This window comes from Erinaceus europaeus, chromosome 8, assembly GCF_950295315.1.
Source record: "Erinaceus europaeus chromosome 8, mEriEur2.1, whole genome shotgun sequence".
In the NCBI taxonomy this organism is placed as follows: Eukaryota; Metazoa; Chordata; class Mammalia; order Eulipotyphla; family Erinaceidae; genus Erinaceus; species Erinaceus europaeus.
Genome location: NC_080169.1, coordinates 7,155,754 through 7,176,906, shown reverse-complemented (window position 1 = coordinate 7,176,906; position 21,153 = coordinate 7,155,754). Strand labels below are relative to the sequence as shown.

General features: G+C 41.5%; 1 protein-coding gene and 1 pseudogene across 2 annotated transcripts in view; both read right to left on the bottom strand.

Annotated features, from left to right (window-relative positions):
* LOC103124484 (engulfment and cell motility protein 1) overlaps window positions 1-21,153 on the bottom strand; it is a 131,892-nt gene that overhangs the window by 66,196 nt on the left and 44,543 nt on the right. The window lies entirely within an intron of this gene.
* On the bottom strand, window positions 1,296-2,118 carry LOC103124560 (small ribosomal subunit protein eS1-like; annotated as a pseudogene).

Genomic DNA, 21,153 nt, shown 5'->3' with positions numbered 1-21,153 from the left:
ATTTCTAATATTATCTGCAGACTTTGAAGACTCGTGCTTCCATAGCCACTAACGTGGAGTCCTGAGATGCTGTGTTTTCACGGTGACCCCCAGGCAACTCGTTTGCGCACACAACAGATGAGAATTAGCACTGACTGCTACTTAGGACTAGATCTCACATTTAAAGTTAAGTATTCTGAGATCCAAGCCAATAAAGTCAGAGGCAAACGAGACAAATGCCAGCTCCTCAAAAATGAAAAGAGGAAAGAGAAGCAGAGAGAACGTTTCTACAGGGGAAAGGCCTCAGTGTACACAGTGTGCATGAGTGACAAGTGGCCCAGTGAAAGGCAGCTCCAGGCTCTCTGTGGACAGCTGCTCACACAACAGCTCCACACTGTACTAGCCCCTGACATCCACAGGCATCTCCAGGGGCTGTCTTTGTTTTCCTTCACAGAGCTAGCTCAGCAACTCAGTCGCTGTGTGGACTGGATAATAAGATTTTCCAGAAAAAAAATGTATCACTATTGTCCTACTTTCCCCTCTGAAACTTGCTGTCCTCGGGATCTCAGTTTTCTATTTAGATAGACAAATTAAGAATTAGTCCCTGGTCAGAATCCCAATTTGACTTCTAAACCTATTATTCTTTTTTAAATTATTTATTTATTTATTCCCTTTTGTTGCCTTTTGTGTATGTAGCTTCTGAGACCACAAGAGTAAGCTTCTGTATAGAAAACACATGCTCTAGTCACGGGCAGCAGGAGAAGGAATACTATACAGGGTTATGTGGCTAGCTTAGGGAGTTTACAATGCTCTAGGGCCTGAGTTTATTCAAATTAAAATGGTTATCTAATGGATATTCTTCTTAAAAAAATTGTTGTCTTTACTTATTGCATAGAGACAGCCAGAAATTGGGGGGAAAAGGAATATAGAGAGGGAAAGAGACAGAGAGACACCTGCAGCACTGCTTCACCACTCACAAAGCTTCCCTCTCACACTAGAGGCCCCAGCACTGCCACATGCCAGAGATTCACAAGCAAGCAGGATTCTGCTCTTGTTCCTTTCTCTCTTTCCCTCTCTCCCTCCCCTCAGTGTAAACAAACTGCAGCTGGCAGAATAGCTCACTGGACTAGTGTGCTGCTCTGTCCTGTAGATGACCCAGAGCTGAGCCCAGCCCCCCACCTTATGTAAGGAAGCTTTGTTGCTATGTGTTTCTCTCTCTCTCTCTGTCTCTCTCTCTGTCTCTTGATCACACTATTTCTTTTCTTTTTTTTTTAACATCAAAATAAAACTTTTCATTTTTCACTAAAAGTCTGAGTTTAGGCAGATTCTTGGACTGGTGGTTCATATACACTCATATCACTCAACTTTAGCACCAGTCTCACCTCCTGTAGTTTCTCCAGAACTAACACCTTCCCGGGGTGTCGGGTGGTAGCGCAAGGGTTAAGTGCATGTGGAGCAAAGTGCAAGGACTAGTGTAAAGATCTCGGTTCGAGCCCCCAGCTTCCAAGCTGCAGGGAAGTCGCCTCACAAGCGATGAAGCAGGTCTACAGGTAGCTATCTTTCTCTCCCCCCTCTATCTTCCCCTCCTCTCTCCATTTCTCTGTCCTATTCAACAATGACGACATCAATAACAATAATAAAAATAACTACAACAATAAAAACAACAAGGGCAACAAAAGGGAATAAACAAATATTAAAAAAAAAAAAAAAGAACTAACACCTTCCCCATGAAGCTCCATGAATTTTCCCAGTTCAAACTTAGGTTTCTTCAATATTTTCACTTTTCTAACAAAGGCACCATGAAGTGGATAAATAGATTGGCAAGCTTCTTTGGTGTTTTTCCCAATGCTATCTGGAAACATCAATGCACTGACCACCTCTTTTAAACCATTTGTCTGCACCTCTGGGGGTAGGGGGGTGGGTCAAAGTTTCCATCAACGTCTTCCGAATTGGCCGAACTTACTGGTGTTGAGCATAGAGGTCTTCTGAACCTTCTGTTGCATTTTTAGTAAACCCCACACAGAAGAGATGAAGCAAATAGCCATTGGTGACCTTTACATCAACATGAGCTTCAATCAAGATCTGCCATGTTTTGACTATGGGGTGCATTTTGTCGCGGGTGCATGAGATCCATACCATGAAAGATATATATATATATATATATATATATATATATATATATATATATACACACACACACACACATCCATGAGGGTTATTACTGGGGTGGCTTGGTGTGGGTGCTATGAATCCCTTGCTCAGGATGGCTTCCCACCCCCCTTTCTATTATACTTGTTATGACAGAGAGAAATTTAGAGGGGAGAGGCTGATAGGGAGAGAGAAAGAGAGACACCTGTAGACATGCTTCACTGCTCATGAAGCTTCCCCCTTGCAGGTGAGAGTGTCTTACACTTATCACGGGGAGATAAGAAACTGAACCTGTGGTCCGGAGGTGTCACAGTGGATAAGGCACTAGACTCTCAAGCATGAGATCCCAAGTTCAATCCCCGGCAGCACATGTACCAGAGTGATGTCTAGTTCTTTCTCTCTCTCCTATCATTTCTCATGAATAGATACTATAAATCACTAACCTCTCAACAAAATGATTTAAAAAAAAAAAAAGAAAATGATAACAATAATTGAATCTAGTTTGTCAAAAGAGAAGAAACATCATTGCTTGATCTGAGTTTTGTACTCTGCCCAGAAGTCAGAGGACAAAAGCACAGGAGGTAAGGAATAATATTGACAACACAGACAGGGGGGACAGGGCCATTCTGAGCATCAGAGTAATAGGGACAAGTATGAATAAAGCCTCTCCCTGTAAGTGATCTGCTTGGAGAAGAGTAGAGATGAGGAGGGTGGGCCAACAAGACGTCTACAAGTCTAGGGAATACAGTGAACTGGGAGGAAGGAAATCCCAAGCAGGACCTTAGGCAACTCAATTTTCTTCCTACCCAAACAATAAACAAAGAAGAATCCCAGGTCTTTGAGAAAGATTACAGATAATATGAAGGAGGCGTTTTGGAGAAATGAGCCTGTCAGCAACAGTGGACTAAGAAACAGAAGTGAAGGAAAAGAGATTGGAGAGGCCATGAGAGACTCTGGCATGGCGCTGCTGCCTACCAGCCCTGTACCGTCGCAGGACATGACTCTCTGAGTCTGAGTGCAGGTGCCAACCTAAGCACTGTGGACTCTGAATAGACTCAGTTTCCAACAATCCAATAGAAAAAGCCAGGATCCCAAATTCAAGTGAGTGCTAAGTTCTGTGATAAAGATGTATGTGTTGCCTTCCACGCAAGACTTCAAGGACAGCATATAGGGACACGTTTTGTTAGGCGATTTTGTGATACTCAGCAAAAGTCCTAAAAATGTTCATGATTGGGAGTTGGGCGGTAGAGCAGCGGGTTAAATGCACATGGTAACCTGAGTAAGGATCTGGGTTCGAGCCCCCAGCTCCCCACCGGCAGTGAAGCAAGTCTGCAGGTGTCTATCCTTCTCCCTCTCTGTCTTTCCCTTCTCTTTCCATTTCTCTCTGTCCTATCGAACAACGAAGACAACAATAATAACTACAGCAACAATAAAAACAACAAGGGCAACAAAAGGGAAAATAAATAAAATTTTAAAAAATGTTCATGATTAAACCTTTAGGAAAACATCAGAGATGTAGACCTTTTACAAAAAGATATCCACTTGCCACATTGTTTATTTTTATATTAATTGATTAATTAACTGATTAATTAATTAATTTGCCTCCAGGGTTGCTGGGGTTTGGTGCCAGCGCTACGAATCCACTGCTCCTGGAGGCCATTTTTTTTCTCCATCTTATTGGATAGGACAGAGAGAAATTAAGAAGGAATGAGGTAGAAAGGAAGAGAGAAAGATATCTGCAGACCTGCTTTGCCACTTGTGAAGTGTCCCCACTGCAGGTGGGGAACAGGGGGCTCGAATCTGGATTCCTGCATGGTTCCTTGAACAGGTCCTAGTGCTTAGTACTAAGTGCACTTAGCCAGTGTGCCACTGCCACACACACACACACACACACACACACACACACCGATTACAAAACAGAAGAATAAAAGAAAATTCAACCATTCCCTTTAATTATTCATTGTCTCTCAACTGAAAATCACCTTTCTGGGTCCCCTGTTACACAATGGAAATGGAGGACCCCACAGGGGTCACTTTTTTAGGTTCACTTTGCCATCTGATCTAGTGGTGACGTCTAGGACGATATGGCTGCATACTGCAAGGAGATTCTTTTCTGGAAAACCCTCATAAGAATTCACTAGCCTTCAGACCCTCCTCACACTTAGCAGAGGTCATGTGTAGGCAGCTCTGCCCACTCAACAGCCCAGGAACAGACACACGTCCAGAAAGTTCTTTCCTCGTCATGTCCTCACTGAAGAGCACTGACACAAAAGCAGTGTCTCTCTAGGTTTTAGAATTTAAATTGTCCAATATTCAGATTACTTTGCTTGCTGTGATTGCTTTTTTTTTTTCTTTGACCCCTTCCCTTGCAATTAACCAACTTCTAGCTGTTAGCAAAATTTAAATTAAAATTCCCCTGTTGGAGTAATGACAGGGTTTCTATCACTTCACTGAATCCTGGAGAATAGGTCATATTTTCTAAATGACCCCAACTACCATGGAAGGTCTAAATAAATATGTTCAAGCAAGCCAATGGCATATATAATATGAACACTAAAGCACTTGCCTTAAAGAGTGTTCATTTATATGAGAACACGTCACATTTTACTTTGAAGTGACAAATACAGGTTGCAAGAAAGTCTTGCATTATGAACTTGAATTATTGATTAAAGGGCATGTGTGTGGGAGGGGGAGAAGATGGGGGAAGATAGCATAATGGTTATACAAAGAGACTCTCATTAGTGAGGCTCCAAAGACCCAGGTTCAATCCTCTGCACCACCATAAACCAGAGCTGAGCAGTGCTCTGGAAAATAAATAAATAAATAAATAAATAAATAAATAAATAAATAAATAAATAAATAAATAAAACTGAACTGGAATTGGCATACTGCACCAAAGGAAAAGACTGTGATGGTGGGTGGCGGGGAGAATACAGGTCTAAAAAGGATGGCAGAGGACCTAGTGGGGGTTGTATTGTTATGTGGAAAACTGGGAAATGTTATGCATGTGCAAACTATTGTATTTACTGTCAAATGTAAAACATTAATTTCCCAATAAAGAAAAATTTAAAAATCAAAAAAATAATATAAATAAATAAGAGCATGTGTGCACACACAATTAGTACACAGTAGCAATGGCATTGTGTAAAAAAAAAGGTAGAAATAATGACTGATATTAAAGGTATCTGCACAACCAGCTAGTGAAATATATATATATTTCTAGGGGAGACAGGGGCCTTCTCAGACTTGAACAGAAATGACCTGGCCAAGCTGGACTATACCATACTGAACAGGCCATCTCCTGAATAGTATTTTTTTCAGCCGTTTGAGATAGAGACTTGATTGCTAGGACTTCTTACCACCATCAATTTTAACCTACCCCTCAATCAAATGACATGTGCAAATGTTTAAAACTGGGCTCTAGCGGGCAAGCTAGAGCCTGTGGTCTGAGAAAGCCACAAAGCTCTGGAGAGGAGAGTAGCACTTAAGGAAAACTCACGTCTGGAGGAGGGTGAAAAGGTCTTAAAGGGCCTTTCCAGTGGCCTTGGCGGGCATCTCTGAGCCTGCTGCTACAGTGGAGAAAATATCGATTCCATGGCCTATTGCTGGCAAAACCAATGCCAACAACGGGCTATGGAGAGGCAATTATTAACTAGTATGAAGCTTGGAAGCAGGGACTCTGGAACAAAGTGGGAGTGTGCCATCAGAGCATGAGGAACAATTAAGTCTGCTGAATGGCTTCCACAAGACAATATGCTGCCACATGACGTCCTGAACCAAACAGGCTGTAGTCGAGACCACTCCGCTCTGGCACCTGGACATATGGCACAGTACCTGGCAGACAGCAGGTGCGCAGTTAATATTCTGTAAATGAATACATTATCTCCCTGCCTCCATCCCACACGGCTACAGAGAAACAGTCACAGGGACATATACAGCAGTGTCCTGTCTATTACATGAAACAGTACTCTTCAGAACTGTGCCAGGTAATTATAATAATAATTACCTATTGCCTTCGTAAACTCATAAGACAGTAAGGAACCTTCCTCATTCACTATACAGCTTGTACTTCTCCCAGCCGTGGGATTGCTAGGGCTCGTTTTCCCTCATGCTTCCTCCTTTGATTCATGTTGTTTGATACTGCATCTGCTAATCTCAACCAAATCAATGCAACTAGTACCATCTCGACATGTGTCACTTCCGCTTGTGTCTATAGATGCCAGGTGTGGGGTGTCAACCCTCCAGCTCCATTGCTCTGGTGAGACTTTCACTGGCTCATAGGATTCCTTAGTTCCATTTCAGGTGGCGCACTTGCTAACAAAGTTACAGAACCTAGATATAGCCCAGGGCCCATGAAATAGGGCACACGTGCACATGGACTCATAAGATAGGGGAAAATATAGACCTTAAAATAAAAGTGTGCTATAGTCTACAGTGACTCAATAAGTGCAGCAAGCAAGTAGAAAGACCTAAAACAGACACCATGCAGTACTTAATCAAATCATTTCTACTTAGACCTAGATAACCTCCTACCTATTTCCTATCTCACTTCCCTCAATCACTCTAAGTCTAACCCTGTCAGATCAAGTAAGAACCACAAAAGCTGGATACGGGCAAGAGACTGGCACACTTTAATGATGGCCCTTCTGGTCACTAGCAGGCCACCCCAGCATCCAGGGCCCTAGTCAGGGAATCCTGGGATTCCCACATAGACAGGATGGGCCTAGATCTCTGACAGATCCCTCTCTCCACCATCACTGGTCATCTCCATCAGGAAGAACATCATAGGCCCTCTTGTGGGCCTCTATAGGACCTTACCCTCAGTGCAGAACAACAGTGGTAGAAACTGACCCACTCTCTGAAGGGAGACTGGGTTAACCCACTCTGCCACTCGAGGAAGATGGGTCCTGAAGTGAGTGCAGCCTCAAATGTTCCTAACTGTGAGCATAGACTGAGAGCTCAGACTGACAGGGATGCAGATGTTACACAGGCTCCTGTGCTGAATATGAACAGACATGGACCTTAGGTCAGATGGGAAGTACTTACAGTAAACAGTATATATTTTTAAAGATTTTATTTATTTATTTATTAATGAGAAAGATAGGAGAGAGAGAAAGAACCAGATATCACTCTGGTATATATGCTGCTGGGGATTGAACTCAGGACCTCATGCTTGAGAGTCTGGTGCCTTAGCCACTGCGCCACCTCCCAGACCATAGTTAACAGTAGTTAAGTACTTTTCCCATACTTGGGAGCTACTTTCTGCCCTGATCCAGCTTCCTAGTCCTATTTTCAACTCTGACACCATCTTCCCAGGCAATACTCTTAGCCCACCTGCATGCTAGCTGTTCAGTACAGTCATGGGCCCCTAGGAATCTGACTAAAATAGACTTCCCAGCTCCTTCCAACATGAAGACCTTAAATTTCATCTGCTATACTTTTACCTTTAGGTTCCTGATATTTAAAAGAAAAAGAAAAAGAGAAAAAACCTCTGCTTTATATCTTAATGTTTTTCAGCCACCAAGTTGCAGATACTACCACGACACCAACCTGATTTCCCCAGACAACCTCACCAATGAATCCTGGAACCCCACCTCCTCAGAGCCCTGCTCCACTAGGGAAAGACAGAAACAGGCTGGAAGTATGGATCCACCTGTCAATGGCCATGTCCAGCAGAGAAGCAATTAAGAAGCCAGAACTCCCACTTCTGATCTCCATAATCTTTGGCCTATTCTTCCAGAGGGATAAAGAATAGGGAAACTTCCAGTGGAGGGGATGGGATACGGAACTCTGGTGGCAGGAATTATACAGAACTGTGCCCTTCTTTTGTTTTTAAATTTTTAATTTATTATTATCTTTATTGATTGGATAGAGACAGCCAGAAATCAAGAGGGAGGGGGTTAGTAGAGAGGGAGAGAGACAGAGAGACACCTGCAGCCCTGCTTCACCACTTGTAAAGCTTTCCCCCTGCAGGTGGGGACCAGGGGCTTGAACCTGGGTCCTTGCACACTGTAATACATACGCTCAACCAGGTGTACCATCACCTGGCCTCAGAACTGTGCCCTTCTTATCCCATAATCTTGTCAATCATTATCACATCACTAATAAAAAAAAACTTATAAAAATTGCTGTATGGCAATGGAATAAATGCTACAGAGGCATCCATATACACAAACAATTGACATGTGTGATAATGAAAATCATAGGAGAGAGAAGACGGACACTGAATTAGTCAGAAATATCTAAAACAAAAAAAAAAACTTTCTATGTAACATACACATACAAGCATACATACACATACACCCAATGCACTCAAACTTGTCCTTTTAATATTTTATTTATTTGTGTATTTATTGGGTAGAGACCGAGAGAAATTGAGATGGAAGGAAGGGATAGAGAAAGGAAGACAAAAAGAGACATGGGAGAATCTGCTTCACCACTTGCAAAGCTTCCCCCAGCAGGTGGTGACCCGGGGCCTGAACCTCCATCTTTTCACAGAATAACATTTGCACTTAACCAGGTGCTCTACCTCCTGGCCCCACACTTACACTTTCAGAGCAGATAAATGATCTATGAAAAATAAAAACTAATTTTTAACCTGCATGCAGTCACGGGCCACATGAACCATGACTAAAAAAAGACTTCTCATACAGCTTCCACAGAAAGATCCCTAGTTTCATTTGCTCTATTCCTACTTTGGGGGTGCCTGTTTATTGAACAATTTGCTTAATATCATACTGCCTTTCAGCCACCAAGTTGCAGATGCTACCACGATGCCATCCTGACTTCGCTTGACAATCTCAGCAATGTGTCCTGGAACCCCACTTCCCCAGAGCCCTGCCCCACTAGGGAAGGATAGAAACAGGCTGGGGGTACGGATCCTCCTGCCAATATCCATGTCCAGCAGAGAAACAATTACAGACACCAGATCTCCTACCTTCTGCATCCCATAAAGAATTTTGGTCCAGGGGCTGGGTAGTGGCATACCTAGTTGAGTGAACATGTTACAATGCACAAGGACCTGGGTTCAAGCCCCAGATCCCACCTGTGGGTGAAGCAGTGCTGCAGGTATCTCTCTCCCTCTCTGTCTCCCCTTCCCTCTTAATTTCTGGCTGTCTCTACCCAATAAATAAATAAGGATAATAAAAAATAAATAGAAATAAATTTAAGAATTTTGGTTCATACTCCCAGAGAGGGATAATGAATAGGAAATCTTCTAAGAGAAGGCATGGGACACAGAACTCTGATGTTGGAAACTTTGTGGAGTTGTACCCCTGTTATTGTACAATCTTGATAATCATTATTAAATCACTAAGAAAAAAATTAAAAGCCCTAACTTTTGAAAGAAAATGCATGGGGCCAGGTGGTGGCACACACACCTGGTTGAGCACACACATCACAGTGCACAAGGATCTGAGTTCAAGCCCCTGGTCCCCACCTGCAGGGAGAAAGTTTTGCAAGTGGTGAAGCAAGGCTGCAGGTGTCTCCTGTCTCTCTTCCACTGTATCTCACCCTCCCTCTCAATGTCTGTCTCCATCCGGTAATAAATAAATAAATATTTTTTAAATGTCATGTGACTAATGATATGAAAAATAAAATTTCTTCAAGTAAGACACAAAACTCTCAAGAAACCAAAGAGAAAAATAATGCATTTTATCAAACTAAAATTGTTTTAACTTCTCACTGGTAAAGGACACAAGTAGAGCTAGATAAAAACATATTAGTGATAATAACCAAGAAAGAATGATTATCAATACAAATAATACTTCTGTAGCTGGTGAGACAGCATAATGGTTATGTAAAATATGTAAGCCAGAGACTCTGAGGTACCAGGCTCAATCCCCAGCCAGAGCTGAGCAGTGTTCTGGTCTCTCTCTCTGATTCTCTCTGTGTGTCTGTTTCTTTTCTTTTTTTCTCTTCTCTCAGGGACTCTGCATTCCCAATACAACAGCTGACTTCCTTGTCTTTAAACCAAATAGTCTGCTCATTCAAAAGCTACCAGAAGTTATCATACTTGATTCATCTTCTCTCCGCCCTCAGGACACCTCTCTGTCTGCTAGCCATTGATAACCCTACTTCCTCATTCCCAGAATGGCTCTCCTGCTTGCACAGATGCTATCAGAGACCCTTTTCTCACTTCTTTGTTCTTGCCCTTCTGAATAAGACTATAACCAAACGTCACCCTCCTGACCCACAAGGACCCTACACCCATGCATAGCAAAGCCTAGCTTCCTCATTCCTTAGATCACTCACCTGATAGTTTTCCCAACCCCTTACCTCTCTCTGTCCTTTTTCTACTTTAACCATATATGGTATAAACAAGCTACCTCCTTCTGCAACCCCTTAAAAGCCTTGCCTCTCTGATCAATAAACGGATCATTGCTACCAGCTTGGTCTCCCAGTCATTTCTTGTTGCGTCACTAGCAACGGACACAGAGTGAGTCCCGTAAAGACTCAGCCCCTGCTGCCTCCGGTGACATTCTCCTAGACCCCCACATCTGGTACGCAACAGGATGAGCATGCCAGGAGTCTGTGCCCGAGAAGAGGCCTCCCCATGAGAAGAACGGCATCTCTCTCTCTCTCTCCTTCCAGTCTCTGGGGCTCAGTGCCTGCACTACGAACCCACCTCTTTGTTATTTTTTAATTTTCATTATTAGATAAGACAGAGAAAAACTGAGGGAAGGTGGGGAGAAAGACAGAAGGATAGAAATCTAGACTCTGGCAGATGCTCTTCACTGCTCGCAAAGTGATCCCCCCTGTAGGTAGGGGAGCAGGGGCTTGAACCTGGGTCCATAGGCGTATTCTTATCACAGTATTATGTGAACACCACCACCTGTCCCCCTTTGTGTCTTTCTATCTGTATCTCTCTCGTTAAAATAAATGAATAAAAATTTTTAAAAAGGTAAGATTTCTGTTCCATTCTTGGACAAAGACACCACAGCAGTTTGCAGAATAGAAATCCAAATAGTTAAAAATGAAACTATATCATGCTTCAGCTTTTAGGGAAACACAAATAAAAATGACTAGAAGTTGTGTGGTATACCCATCCAGGAGGCTAATGTGAGGAAGACTGACAGCGTGCACTGGTTGGGATGAAAGTGCTAGGACTTCTTTACAATGAATGAAACTAAGCTGGTAGAATTACTTTAGAATACACTTTGGAATATCCTAGTAGAAATGCTGAAGATTGTGGATACCCTCTAACTCAACAGTTTTCTACATTCTATCCTAAAGGAGATTTCAAACAAGGTCACACAAATACATATAAAAAGACAGTCATTACAGTATAATTCGTGGTATGAAACTTGGTGAGACAACTGTTCATTAGCAGGAAAAAAAAAAAAGGATAGACCAATCCTGTTTTACTCATGCGACGGTCTATGAGATATATATTTAGCTATAAATTCTGAGTGACAAATTCAATTGTAAAATGTTACCTAGAGAATACTAATAACATAATTTAAAACACAAATAATTCTTTGTATTATTCAGGACTGCATATCTTCATTAAAAAATAAAGCATTCATGAGAATAATATGCATTGTTTGAGGCTAGTTAGTACATCTAGGAAGAGGGGAATAGCAAGACAGACACGAAAAATAAGTGGACTAGGAGGTTGGTGAAATCACTCACTGGGGGAGTTAGCTAAGTTGTCACCCAGGGTCAAGCCCAGCCTCACTCACCACACTGAAAGAGACTTCAGGGATGTGCTTTCATTCACTTACTCTGTCTTTACCCAAAACAAAACAAAACAAAATGAACTAGGGCTTTGGCTACTCTTGCTTTTTTTTTTTTTTTAATGTGATCTAATTCAGCAGACAAAATCTTAACAACTTAGTAACATCTAAATAATTGCATACTGGGGAAAAAATATACCAGTAGTGCAGAAAGATCTTTGCGCTTCAGTTACCCAACATTTCAGGTTCAATCCCCAGTACCACCAGAAGTAAAAATTTAGTCATTCTCTGGTTTAAAATAATGATAAAAATCACATGGTACAAACACAATTCTTCTGTACTTTTTGGTTGTGTCTGAAATATTGCATGATTTTAAAAGTTTTAAATTAGCATTTAGGTGTACTCTGCTTAAAGAAAAACACCAGCACTAATGCAAAACTCATCTGTCTGAATCAAAAGTAGTGGGTTGGGTTTCTTACATCTATGCATTACTTTGTAATGAGGGAACAATTAAAGATAAACATGTATTTAAAATAATGTGCAGACTATAAATTATCCTTGCAAAGTCCTGTTCTTCTTTTCTTGCCAACAGTTACATTCTTAAAACAATGAAAGTGTAGCCTTTTTAAAAAGTGCCTATTAGTCAAGCCGATGTTTTTCAAATAATGTGATCCTTTTGTTCTACAAAGGAGAAAAAACAGTTCCTTAGAATTTGCCACAGAAACTAAAATAGACAAAGAGGTACTGTATGAATATTAGTGTCTTATGAGTGTAGCTTTGTAAGTTCATATTTTACTATAGAAATCAACAGAACTAATGGAGGCTTCTTTTTAAGACTTTTAAAAATATTTATTTATTCATTTTCCCTTTTTGTTGCCCTTGGTGTTTTTTTTTCTGTTGTAATTATTATTGTTGTTATTGATGTCTTCGTTGTTGGATAGGACAGAGAGAAATGGAGAGAGGAGGAGAAGACAGAGAGGGGGAGAGAAAGATAGACACCTGCAGACCTGCTTCACCGCCTGTGAAGCGACTCCCCTGCAGGTGGGGAGCCGGGGACTTGAAGTTTTTTTATTAACATAAAATTCTGTATCTGCTGCTATAGGTAATCATTTTGAATATACAAAATGAGTTTTACATTCAACTTAGTTCTTTTAATTTTAAAAAAGTTTCATCTACTCATTTACTAATTTTATTAGTAAGTTAGAGAACAAACCAGAGCATCATTCTGGCATTCATAGCGCACGGGACTGAAGGCAGGACACCATGTGTGCAAACCCTCCACTGTACCATCGATCCACCTCTTCAGTCCCCATTTTTGTATTTCCTTGTTTGACTTAACTTGGGGAAAATCTGGATGCATCCACCCAGTGAACTAGTTTTCTTTCTTTTTTTTAAATTAATTTATTTATTTTCCCTTCTGTTGCCCTTGCTGTTTTTTCATTATTGCAGTAGTTATTATTGTTGATGTCATTGTTGTTGTATAGGACAGAGAGAAATGGAGAGAGGAGGGGAAGACAGAGAGGGGGAGAGAAAGACAGACACCTGCAGACCTGCTTCACCACCTGTGAAGCGACTCCCCTGCAGGTGGGGAGCCGGGGGCTCGAACCGGGATCCTTATGAAGATCCTTACACTTTGCACCACGTGCGCTTAACCAGCTACGCTACTGCCTGACTCCCATGTACTAGTTTTCTGTTGCTACCCAACAGTACTTTGGGAACTGAAGACGAGACTAACAACAAGTATATGCTAGTCCCTAGGGTCAGATGGCTAGCATATTTTATTTGATTTTATTTGATTTTATTTTTTCTGTCTCCACAGTTATTGCTGAGGCTCAATGCCTACACTATGAATCCACTGCTCCTGAAGGATATTTTTACTCCTTTGTTGCTCTAGTTGTTTATCATTGCTGTTATTTTGTTGTTGTTTATGCTGTCACTGTTGTTGGATAGGACAGGAGAAATTGAGAGAGGAGAGGAAGACAAAGAAGGAGAAAGACAGAAACCTGCAGACCTGCTTCACCACTTGTGAAGCGACCCCCCTGGAGATGGGGGGCTGGAGGACTCGAACCAGGATCTAACGTTGATCCAGTGCACTTTGCGCTACGTGCACTTAACCGGCCGCGCTACCACCTGGCCCCAGAGGCTGGCATATTTTAGCTGAGTCTCCTAATCAGTGTCTACACTTGCTTGGTTGAGTCTTTTCTTGGAACTCAGAGGCATCTTTTTTTTTTAAAAAAAATTTTTTTTAATATTTATTTTATTTATTTATTCCCTTTTGTTGCCCTTGTTGTTTTATTGTTGTAGTTATTATTGTTGTTGTCGTTGTTGGATAGGACAGAGAGAAATGGAGAGAGGAGGGGAAGACAGAGAGGAGGAGAGAAAGACAGACACCTGCAGACCTGCTTCACTGCCTGTGAAGCGACTCCCCTGTAGGTGGGGAGCCTGGGTTCGAACCGGGATCCTTATGCCGGTCCTTGTGCTTTGCGCCACCTGTGCTTAACCCTCTGCGCTATAGCCCGACTCCCCAGAGGCATCTTTTAAATTCTTTCTGGGTGCCGGTTGAGGGTTGAGTTCTTCTGCTCTTTGGAGTTAGATGAATAAGATCTTGTACCCCCACCCCTGCTCCCATACCCACTTAGCTGATGACCAGAGTACTCTTGTTACCAAAAGGCTGCCCTAAGGTCCTCACCCTTTATAAAGAGTCTTCTGGACAAAATGGCAACTTATTTCTTCTCCAGGTCATTAGGAGAGCAAGTCTTTAGTGCTTTACTTTCTTTTAAAGTAAATCAAGACAACCAAGAAAATCTCCATGTTAGTTAAACCAAAATGAAGAGAAAAAGAGCCTTACTCTTAACTTTAACTGCAAATCCCTTTCACATACAAGGAGACATAATTGAAGGAGTGAGAGCCCATCATATTCACAAGTCCAGTCCACACCCAAGGGGAGAGGATCACATCAGGTATGTAGCAGAGAGAGGAAACTTGGAACGGGGGACATCTTAGAATTCTGCCTACTAGGGACCAGGCGGTGGTGCACTTGGTTGAGCGCACATGTTACAGTGCGCAAGGACCCAGGTTCAAGCCCCTGGTCCCCACCTGCAGGGGGAAAGTTTCACAGTGAAACAGTGCTGCAGGTGTCTTTCTGTCTCTCGCCCTCTCTATCCCCCCCTTCCTCTCAATTTATGGCTATCTCTATTCAATAAATAAATAAAAATACTAAAAAATTTTTAAAAAAAAGAATTCGGTAGTCAGGTGGTAGCGCAGTGGGTTAAGCTCCCCATCTGCAGGGAAGTCATGTCACAAGCAGTGAAGAAGGTGTCTCTCTTTCCCCCTTTCTGTCTTCCCCTCCTCTCTCTATTTCTCTCTGTCCTGTTCAACAACGACAACATCAATAACAACAACTACAACAATAAAATAAGGGCAACAAGAGGGAATAAATAAATAAATAAAAGTAAATAATTTAAAAAAAGGATACTGCCTACCAGAAGTCAGGCCTCCCACCTCTGCACCCCATAAAGAATTTTGGTCCATACTCCCAGAAGGGTAAATAGTGATGTTCACAATGGAACTCTGGTGGTGGTAACTGTGTGGAATTTTATCTTAAAGTCATGTTAATCGTATTTCACCAAATACAAAAATAAATTCCAAGTGGATCAAGGACTTGGATGTTAGACCACAAACTATCAGATACTTAGAGGAAAATATTGGCAGAACTCTTTTCCACATAAATTTTAAAGACATCTTCAATGAAACGAATCCAATTACAAAGAAGACTAAGGCAAGTATAAACCTATGGGATTACATCAAATTAAAAAGCTTCTTCACAGCAAAAGAAACCACTACCCAAACCAAGAAACCCCTCACAAAATGGGAGACAATCTTTACAAGCCATACATCAGACAAGAGTTTAATAATCAATATATATAAAGAGCTTGCCAGACTCAACAACAAGACAACAAATAACCCCATCCAAAAATGGGGGGAGGACTTGGACAGAATATTCACCACAGAAGAGATCCAAAAGGCCAAGAAACACATGAAAAAATCCTCCAAGTCTCTGATTGTCAGAGAAATGCAAATAAAGAAAACAATGTGCTGGGAAATTATGCCGATGCAGTCACATCTGCCATGTTGTCCCCTCAGGCTACTGCTAGTTCCCGTGAGAGTTGGGACATTCTCAGAGTGCCTGTTCCGCCATGTTATGCCCTCAGGACATTGTCTATATCCCGTGATATCAGGAGTGCTTTGGCTACTCCTCCCCCCTCCCATTCTCACCAGAGTTATCATCCTATCCTGGAGTGCTATGGTTACTCCTCCCCCTTCCCATTCTCACGAAAGCTGCTCCTATAAAAGCCCTTCTTCTTCCGCACCTCTCTCTCTTGCCAGCACTTCACTCCTGTGTTCAGACGCAGGAAAGGTTACTGCGTGAGGCGGCCATTTTCACTACCTCCACGTGGCCCAACCTGCTTCTATAGCACCCAACTCTGAGGTGCCAGTGCAAATAAAGATTTGTGTTTCCTCTTCGCTCCGGACCCCCTCTCTCTTCTCTGCGGCCCGCGCACAACAACATCTGGCTCAACAACAACGAGATACCACCTCACTCCTGTGAGAATGTCATACATCAGAAAAGCTAACAGCAGCAAATGCTGGAGAGGGTGTGGGGTCAAAGGAACCCTCCTACACTGCTGGTGGGAATGTCAATTGGTCCAACCTCTGTGGAGAACAGTCTGGAGAACTCTCAGAAGGCTAGAAATGGATCTACCCTATGACCGTGCAATTCCTCTCCTGGGGATATATTCCTAAGGTACCCAACATATCCATCCAAAAAGATCTGTGTACACATATGTTCTTGGCAGCCCAATTTGTAATAGCCAAAACCTGGAAGCAACCCAGGTGTCCAACAACAGATGAGTGGCTGAGCAAGTCGTGGTATATATCCACAATGGAATACTACTCAGCTGTAAAAAATGGTGACTTCACTGTTTTCAGCCGATCTTGGATGGACCTTGAAAAATTCATGTTGAGTGAGATAAGTCAGAAACAGAAGGATGAATATGGGATGATCTCACTCTCAGGCCGAAGTTGAAAAACAAGATCAGAAAAGAAAACACAAGTAGAACCTGAAATGGAATTGGCATATCGCACCAAAGTAAAAGACTCTGGGGTGGGTGGGTGGGGAGAATACAGATCCAAGAAGGATTCAGAGGACCTAGTGGGGGTTGTATTGTTATATGGGAAAGTGGGGAATGTTATGCATGTACAAACCAATGTACTTACTGTTGAATGTAAAACATTAATTCCCCAATAAAAAAAAGGAAAAAAAAGTCATGTTAATCATTATTTTTTAAATATTTTTATTTATGTATTCCCTTTTAATGCCCTTGTTTTATTGTTGTAGTTATTGTTGTTGTCGTTGTTGTTGGATAGGACAGAGAAATGGAGAGAGGAGGGGAAGTCAGAGAGAAGAAGAGAAAGACAGACACCTGCAGACCTGCCTCACCGCCTGTGAAGGAACTCCCCTGCAGGTGGGGATCTGAGGGCTGGAACCTGGATCCTTCCGCTGGTCCTTGCACTTTGTGCCACGTGCACTTAACCCACTACGCTACCGCCCGACTCCTGTGTTAATCATTATTAAATCACTAATAATAATTTTTTTAAAAATAGTTCTGCCTACCACACACAACTTGTAGCTGTTAAAGGTTATTATTTCTGAGAGTTCATCTGGAAAACTCAGGAATCTCTCTAGATGCTTGAGGGGGGTAGCAGTAGTACACATTTTTTCATTGAAATCTGTATCGCTAATATCTCTCCTCAATTTCCATTCTTTATAATAAATATTGGAAATTAGTCAAAGGAAGCCAAGGCTTACAGAAAAAAAAAAAAAAAAAAAGACGATTTGTTATTAGACTCTTGACATCCTCCCAAACCTATATGCTGGAAGTCTCTCTGATCTGCCCTGAGCTAAACACACAGGTGCAGAAGCAGTAGACTTGCTTAGAGTTTTGTGAGTGGGTGGATTTACGCCTGATTTAAAATAAAGCAGCACAATCTTCCCAGTCAATGACACGTTTCTAAGAAGTGTAAATATATGCACAAAGATAGAGGACATGAAATGTTTCCTATTGAGATTTGCTTAAAGATAACTTAATTTGACAGCTCAAGTTAAGAACAATGAAGCCAGGGTCACAGTTATTGCTTATTGTTTCATGGATGCTTAAACAGTTCAAAAATAGTATCTTAAAAGTCATATAAATCATGCAACTCTCTAATTCCTGAACTATGAAATCTGCTAAAATGTAACTTCATTATAATTTAGAAAACCTTGATTTCAGCTTGAAATCTGACACTCAGAAACTGTGCAACTGAAGATACCAAGCCACCCATCCAAATCCTAAGTTCTAAAAAGAAATAATATGTGACAGGGCCTAGGTCATGCTAACCTTAGTTATCCATTGCGTTTTGAGTTCTGGAAAATAAATATATCCACTCTATTCATGAAATATTCTTTACTACGGTCCTACCGATGATGATGACAAGTTTGAGGAGACCTAGCTGTGTCTAGTCCTGGTGAGTTAGCCCAGTAAATCTAACCGTGTAGAGCAAAGAATGTAACGAACAGCCTAAGAGGTGGATAAAGCATTAGACTCACGAGCATGAGGCCCTGAATTCAAGCCCTGGCAGTGTATGTGCCAGAATGCTGTTCTGGTTCTCTGTCTCCCTCTCTCTCTTCCAAATAAATAAATAAATTGTTTTAAAAAGACTGTAACGAAATGTTCTCAGCATTAATAGTCATGAGATCATCCTGATGAAACCTAGAAATATATTTAAACAAAAAAAAACTTAAAGATGCTTTAAGTTATTTGGTAACTAGTGTCATAAGATTTTATGTTGCGACCAGGTGGTGTTGCACCTGGTTCAGTGCACATATTACAGTGTACGAGGGCCCAAGTTCAAGCCCCTGGTCCCTACCTGTAGAGGGAAAACTTCACAAGTGGTTACACAGGACTGTATGTAGGTCTCTCTCCTTTTCTCTCCTTCTCTCTCTCTCTCTCTCTCTCCATCTCTATCTCCCTGTCTCTATCCAATAACAAGTAAAAATATATTTTAAAAATATTTTATCTTAACTTTGACAGACATACTGGGTGTTTATATTATATACCCACTCTAAAACTTTGAAAAACTGATTTTATTATCTATTCAAAACTAAATTTAGGTGCCAAGCAGTAGTATAGCTGGTTAAGCACAGGCATAAAAGTATGTAAGGCCCAAGATTTCAGCCCCCAGACCCCACAAGTGGTGAAACAATGTTGTAGGTATCTCTCTAATGTCTTTCCTTCTCTGTCTTCCTCCTTCCTTTCTCAGTTTCACTCGGTCTCTATCTGCTTCTCTCTACTTTAAAAAAAGTCTCCTTTCAGAAGTAGAAAATATGAAGGGAATATTGTGTTTAGGAAATTTAAAATTATGTTTCTGGCTTTGGAGCACATTATAAGAGTTAAAGAGTCATTCTCAGAACTAATATCTCCAATAATAATGGATTCTTTTCTTTCTCTTGCTAGTTTTGTTTAGAAAGGGATTTCTGGTACCTTTAGGGTCACTTGTGGTAGATAAGCATTTGTGCTTGCCTGGAAGGACATCCCATCACACATTCAGTATTTACACAAAACTATCCAGTTACGGGTTTCAATACTTGAATCAATCTATTCATTAATTTAATAATTGAACTGGAGAACATGGAATCATGATAACGTCTGCTTTTGTCTTTGCCTGCAATTCCAGAAGTCGTATCTTCACAATCACAAGTTAGGGAGTTTGCTGCTAGTGTGATTGTCATGTTATAGCCTGTGCCCAACACTAAATGAAATGACATGTTGTAAAATGAGCTGGCATCTGAGTGGTACTGGTGGCAGTCATTATCCTTTGTACTTGTGTCCACCCTCATTTAGGTGAGTCAACTTCAGCTGCCTTTCCCCCGCCCTTTATCCTGAAATAAGTACACAGTCTTCCGAGATGTCTCTAGAGATACTAAATGGTTTTAAATGACAGTTCACATCCAGTTCCAAAACTCTAATTAGAATGCCTAAAACCACTCAAAAATGTTTCTAGAGAAGACTTCAGAAAATTAAGTGCCAATTTAGTTCGAGCCACTCAGAGCAAGGACAACAAAAGAGAGGTAAGCTGACACTCCAGGAGAGGAAACAATGGACTGCGACCTGATGTTAGTACTGAATGACCCCTGAGCATAATCAGAAAATGTGAGGTCTGCATGCATACTAGCTATTTCCAAACTGGAGACCCCCAAATCTTCAACTGCAATAGTCTTGCCTTCAGGTTCATGATCAGTCAACAATTTGTTTGGCTTTATATGTTAACTCTTTTTTCAGCCACCAGGTTCCAGATGCTACCATGATGCCAACCGGACTTCCTTGGACAGACAACCCCACCAATGTATCCTGGAGCCCCGCTTCCCCAGATCCCTGCCCCACTAGGGAAAAAGAGAGACAGGCTGGGAGTATGGGTCGGTCTGTCAACGCCCATGTTCAGCAAGGAAGCAATTACAGAAGCCAGACCTTCCACCTTCAACACCTGATAATGACCCTGGATCCATACTCCCAGAGGGATAAAGACTAGGAAAGCTATCAGGGGATGGGATGGGATAGGGAGTTCTGGTGATGGGAACTGTGTGGAGTTGTACCCCTCTTATCCTATGATCTTGTCAGTGTTTCCATTTTATAAATAAAATTTTGACCATCTTGACCTATCTCACCCTATGCCTCAGTATTCAGTCACAGAACTGGGAACAATTTAGTATGATCTTCAAGTAAATGTGAATAATACTAAAAATTGAAGAGAAAAAAAGTGTCTGGGCCAGGAATTTAGCTCAGCAGGTGGAGTGTTTATTTTCCATGCTGAGGCCTGGATTTGACCCACGGCATCGCCTATGACTGAGTGTTATAATATTCTCTAAGTAAATAAAGAATAAATAAATACTTTCAAACATATTTCGCTTCTTGTTTTAGAGGAATTCAAAAGATCTGGAGATTGACAATGAAACACTGCTGGTTTACAAGCGTCTATATCCACAACTAAATTCATTTTTTAAACCCTAATATCTGGTATGGTGACGCTTGGAGTAGCTGCCCTTGGGCAGTGATGCGGTCATAAGGGTAGAACTTCTATGACTGATATTACCACCCTTATGTAACAGATACCAGAGAGCTTTATCAAGTCTCTCCATTTTGCAAAGACATATCCTGGAGCAGTTATCTTTGAATCAACAAGTATGCCCTCACAGAATCACAATACTCAGATGCCTTCATCTGGGACTTCCCAGGCTCCAGATCTCTGAGAA